Raw genomic sequence first — 6,471 nt, 5'->3', positions numbered from 1 at the left:
TGTACAACATCCTCTTAGTTTCAGGTGTGCATCATAGTGATTCGATATTTTTACACATTATGAAATGATTCCCATGGTAAGTCTAGTTACCATCTGTCACCATACAGAGTTATTACAGTATAATTGACTATATCCCTTACACTGTACATTATATCCCTGTGATTTATTTATTTTATAACTGAAGTTTGTTCCTCTTAATCCCATTTCACTGCCCCTTCCCCTCTGGTAACCAACAGTTTATTTCCTGTATCTATTGAGTTAGCTTTTGTTTTGATTTGTTTTGTTTGTTTGAAATAAAGACGGATTTGCACTAAGAAAAGCACAGTCTCTCAGTTTCTCCTCCTTTGTAGGTAGGTATGTGTGGCAGAAATGTTCATTACTTTTACTGACAGAATTTCATCTTTGTTAGAGTGACAATGTATCCAGCCACAAGTGATGAGTCTTGATTGATTTAAGTCAACTGTGGCAACACTATTTCCCTACTATGCAGTTAAAAATTGCCATGTGATTAGTGCTAGGCAATGAAATGTATTAAAACCTTACTGGGGGATCCAAGGAAAACTTTGCTTCCCTGACCAAAGGGACAGAATGGTCTGTCACTGTTTTATTCTCTTTTTTTTGTGAGTTAAATATAGATGTGATACCTAGAACTGTAGCAGGCATCTTGTGACCATGAGGCAAAAAGCCAACATGCTAATAATGATTGAATAGATAGAAAAGAAAGATGAAAAGAGCTTGTCTGCATTAAGCATTATCCTGGGCTGTTGATGTATATTAAAATTTATTAGAGAAAAATAAACCTCTATTTGTTTAAGCAACCCATAAGTTGAGTTTTCTGCTATTTATAGCTTTCCTAAATTTTAAAAATATTATCTTCCAAGTCCTTTAAAAATTTTCCTAAATTTTAAAAATATTATCTTTCAAGTCCTTTAAAAAAATATTCATACATGTATTTTGAGTCAGTGACAGCCAATTATGAGTATCATTACATCAATAAAATCTTGGTTAATTTGAATTTAATTAAGTTTTGAGAAGGCCCACAGATCAAAGTCCAAAGTTCAGTTAACTGAAGAAAGCATGGTAATTTAGTTGATTCATTAAGAATCAAAAGGAAGAACTAAAGGTTGAAGGACTGCTATCAGAACTGGTCAGTAATCCAATAGGAAAATAGTTAATTTTTAGGGAATATTCAAAGATTATACTGCATATATACATATATAACCTTGTATGTAGTTTTCCTAGATGACATATAAAGTATTTTGCACTTGGCTTTTTATTTGTTAAGAATATACCCTGGATATTGCCCTGCCAACAGTTCAGAGGATTTCCTCATACTTTTCTATTTTTACAGCTTCGTGGTACTCCACTGTGTGGATATCTCATGGTCTTTTCAACAACTGCCCTATAGATGGGTGTTATGGACTTAACTGTGTCTCCCCAAAGTTCATATGTTGAAACCTTAACCACCAGTTCCTTAGAATGTGACTGTATTTGGAGATTAGGCCTTTAAAGAAGTAATTAAGGTTCAATGAGGTCATACCGGTGGGGCTCTAATCCAATAGGACTGGTGTCCTTATAAGAAGAGGAAGTGACACCACAGATGGAAGCACACAAAGAAAAAGCAATGTGAGGACACAGCAAGAATGGGAGACCAGGTACTGACCACTACCGAGAACTCCCTCCGAGCACCAGAATCCAGAGGGCTTTGCTTTGAGACTCCAATCCTCCACTTTGGAAGCCCTTACTTTCTCCCCAGGCAGCTCCTGTGACATCTGTAGCTAGCAGTGCTCCCAGGTTTGGCCTGGGGGGTTAACTTGTGGCTGCTAGTTCCCCTGCAGCTCCATAGCTGGGTGAGGGGAGCATTTATGCATGTGAGTGGTGAGGGGGGTGGGATATTGTCACAGCTTTGCCACAGGCAGCCTTCCAATGAACACTTCCTCCACAGTTTACTATACCACCTCCCACGCTAACTCTCTCTACCTGGTGACTCTGGGCTTCCAGCACTTCTGGGGCTCTTTGGGGAGACAGGCTTCAGGCTGAGCTACAGCCTTCATTCTAGCAGTGGTGAGTTCCTCCATATGTTTACCTGTTAATGTGTTCCCATTTGCCGTCTGCCATCCAAACATTCATTAATAACGCCCATGTAACGATAAACCTGCTCCTACTCTCTACACTGTTGGGGGTTTATTTCCTCTGGAATTTGTGTCATAATTTCAATGGGATTTGGAGAGAGAATGGAGAGACAATTGCACGTGGGTCCCTCATCCTGACCTAAAAACTTGATTATAACATAGTGTAGTGTCAAGGGCACTTGATAAGGTGGCTAGAGACTAATGTCCTTTTCTAATTCCATTGCCATCTATGTCACCGTGTTATTATACTCTTTCCTTATTTGTCCCTTACAGTTCCAATGTTCTTAGATTTTTTTAGTTTTTTTAATTTGAATTTTTAAAATTCCAATATAAGTAACATATAGCCTTATATTAGTTTAAGGTGTACATTATAGTGGCCCAACAATTCTATACATTACTCAATGCTCATCATTATAAGTGTACTCTTAATCCCATTCACCTATTTCATCCCCTCACCCATGTCCCCTTGTTAACCACAAGTTTGTTTTCTGTGTTTAAGATCCAACATTCCAAGATTTGGGGGGGGAATATTTTTTCATATGCCGACACCACCTGGTGACTCTGTGAACCTTATCCCTCACATTTTCTCCTGACACACCAATGCATCAGAAATGAACATCTGTGTCACCTTCCTTTTTTCCAGTCCAAGAACTTTCAAAGATTTCAAGAGGGAAGAAAATCAGAAGCAAATTATTCCTCTGAGAAGTCTCAAAATGATGTGGAATCCTTTTGTCCTCTTCTTATTTTCTAATCCCCTGCTAACAATAGACTCTGCTTTCTTAAGACCTACCCTTTCTATGAATAAGGAGTCACTGAACAAGCTTAAGTGAAAAAATTAGGCAAAGGAATAGCAGAAGCAAAGCTAACTGGTACTGCCAGTGTGGTGAGAATGTGTCCATTCATCCAAAGAGAAGCTGTTGGGACCCAAGGACACTTAAAACACAGCCATTACCCTCCAGGAATGTACAGTTTCATCAATCAGATTTTCCATCAAGGAGCCACATTGGAAAGGAGCAGTCAAGTGTTGTTTGCTGCTCTGGATAAATGTGAAGCTGCATGAGAATTCATTTGGTGGAGACTGTGCCCTACAGGAGTGCAGTCTGTTATTGCCAACAAAATGCCAAAGATTGGAACGAAAGATATAAATTTCATCTAGAAGGAGTCTTTGAAGCATATGTCACAGAGATGAGCTGGCTCATAGGGACAGAAATGTGCCAATATGGCATGCCAAGGTGATGCAGGAAGAGTGGATATAGGTAGCCAAAGCCAGCACTTCAGCTCATCTTGTACCATTTGCCAATCCAGAAGATGTTTGCTGAGGTTGGGCAAGGATGGCATAGATCTTATGAAGATGTTTATTTGAAGATAGGCTACCATTGTTTAGAATGGTGAGTAAAGGGACGCTTGGGTGGCTCAGCAGTTGGGCATCTGCCTTGGCCTCAAGGTGTGATCCTGGAGTCCTGGGATCGAGTCCCACATCAGAGTCCCTGCATGGAGCCTGCTTCTCCCTCTTCCTGTGTCTCTGCCTTTCTCTCTCTCTCTCTCTCTCTCTCTTTCTCTGTGTCTCTCATTAATAAATAAATAAAATCTTTAAAAAAATGGTAAGTAAAAAAATTAGGTATGGTTTATTTAGGTCCATTTACTTAGGTATGGTTTATTCACCTCAGATATCTCTAGTTGCATTACAAATTACCCTAAATATGGCACCTAAGGAAACAACCATTTCATTATTATATCTTATGAGTCTGTGGGCCAGGAATTTGAATACAACACAGCAGTGCAATTCTCCTATTCAAAACGGTCTCAAGTGGGGTGCCCGGGTGGCTCAGTTGGTTAGGTATCTGCCTTTGGCTCAGGTCATGATCTCAGGGTCCTGGCATAGAGCCCCACATTGGGCTCCCTGCTTGGCAGGGAGCTTACTTCTTCCTCTCCTCCCTGCTCATGCTCTCTCTCTCTCTCTCTCTGTCAAATAAATAAATAAAATCTTAAATAGCAGCAACCACAACAACAACAACCCCCATCCCAAAACCCAAAATGGTCTCAACTGAGATCACCTGGTGATTTCAGTGGTGATACTCAGTTGGTGCATGGGCTTCACTTATATATCTGGCACCATGGTGATGGAAAGACGACTGTATCCAGCTGATTGTGTTGACAGAAGTGCTTGCATGTGACCCCTCCAGCATGACTGTTTCAGAATAATTGGACTCCTTACATGGTGGCTCAGGGGTCCAAGAGAAAGGATTCTAAGAGATAGGAAGTGGAAGCTGCCAATGTCTTAAGGCCTGAGCTGGAAAACTGGTACAGCATCACTTCCCCTGTATCCTATATAGTCACAGAACTTCCCAGGGTCAGGAAGGAAATATAGGCCCCATTTCTCGATAGAAGGGGTGTCAAAGACTCTGTAGTCATCTTCACTCTGTTACAGCATTAAATAAAAGATTGGAGGACAAAATGTTACGCTAAACTACTCATAGGGTGGCCAAACATCTTGTTTTTTTCAGGACTGAGGGATTTCCTGGGACTTTTAGGGCTAAAAATGGGACTATCCCAGGCAAACACAGTTGGTTGGTCATCCTACCTACTCAGCTCATTCTTGATTCACCATGACCTTGACAGATACAGCAGGTTCTTCCCATTTTTTGCATTTTGTATTCTTCCTGCAGGAGATGTATATTCATGTGGGTTGTGGTTTAAGGAGACAGTTCAAGATACAGCTTTCTGAAGTTGAGATTGGAAATATAGATATTTTTTAGGAAGGAGAAAAGAATGCACAGTGGTACAAAGTGAGAATAAGGGTACCTGGGTGGCTCAGTCAGTTAAGCATCTGCCTTTTGCTCAGGTCATGATTCCAGGGTCCTGGGATCAAGCCCCACATCAGGCTCCCTGCTCATGGAGGAGTCTGCTTCTCCCTCTCCCTGCCCTGCCCCTCTTCTGCTCATCTTTTCTCCCTCTCTCTCTTTCTCTCTCTTTCATAAATTAAAAAAGAAAGTGAGAGTAAGAAAAAAAAAGTCCCTTGCCATCTTTCCCACTTGTTGCTGTTAGAGCTCATCATTTTTATCATTCTAATTATATTCAGTCATAGCTTACATTTTGTTTGCTCTTCCCCAGCCCCTCCTTAGGCATCCAGGGCTGGATGAATATCCCATTGTAGCAGAAAGAACAGAAAATATAGGTTCAAATTCCTCTTTTGTCACATTTATTATTAATGTGACTGTGATCATATCCCTGGACCTCTCTGAGTCTTAGTTCCCTCATCTCAAAAGCAGAGATGGTTTTATTTAATTTTCTGATGTACACATCAAATGAAAAATCCTATGTTCATTCAACATTTTTTATCAATGGATTGGATGTAAGCCCTGATGGCATGATAGAATGTTTAGGCTACATGCAGCTTTGGAAGGAGAGCTAATAAACCAGATAATGCTCAATATCCCAAAAGATTTAATAGGCTGGAATGATGAGACAAATTTAATGAGATGAAGTTTAAGAAAATGAAAACTTTTGAGCTTTGGCCTTAAAAAAAAACCCAACTCACCAACTCAAGTACAGGATAAGGACCAGGATTAGTAGCAACACATGAAATTATCTGGGAGCTTTAGTAGACCAGAGGCTTGGTATAAGTCAGCAGTACCATGTAACTACCAGAAATAAAAGCCAAAGATGCCTTGGGCTGATTATAGGGAGTCTAGATCTAGATCATAAGGGAAGCTCATCCTTTTCTGATCTGAAACAGAGGAACCACATCTGAGGTATGTATTCATTCATCTGAGAAGAGTCCCAGGGAAATTGACTTTTAAAAATTCCAGTGTAGGGGATCCCTGGGTGGCGCAGCGGTTTGGTGCCTGCCTTTGGCCCAGGGCGCGATCCTGAACATTCAGGATTGAATCCCACGTCAGGCTCCCGGTGCATGGAGCCTGCTTCTCCCTCTGCCTGTGTCTCTGCCTCTCTCTCTCACTGTGTGCCTATCATAAGTAAATAAAAATTAAAAAACAAAAAAACTATCATTAAAAAAAAAAAAAAGAGTCTGGTTTGTTGTGGGTTTTTTTTTTTTTTTTGTCTCTTTTTTTCCTTTGTTCATTTGTTTTGTTTTTTAAATTCCACACATAGGGATGCCTGGGTGGCTCAGCGGTTGGGTTGAGCATTTGCCTTGGGCTCAGGGTGTGATCCTGGAGTTCCTAGATTGAGTCCCACATCAGGCTCCCTGCAGGGAACCTGCTTGTCCCTCTGCCTATGTCCTTGCCTCTCTCTGTGTCTCTCATGAATAAATAAATAAAATCTTAAAAAAAAATAAATTAATGAAATCATATGGTATTTGTCTTTCTCTGACTGGTTTATT

This window comes from Canis aureus, chromosome 22, assembly GCF_053574225.1.
Source record: "Canis aureus isolate CA01 chromosome 22, VMU_Caureus_v.1.0, whole genome shotgun sequence".
NCBI classification, from domain to species: Eukaryota; Metazoa; Chordata; class Mammalia; order Carnivora; family Canidae; genus Canis; species Canis aureus.
The sequence above is the reverse complement of the archived record's forward strand: the minus strand, read 5'-3'. Positions refer to the sequence as shown.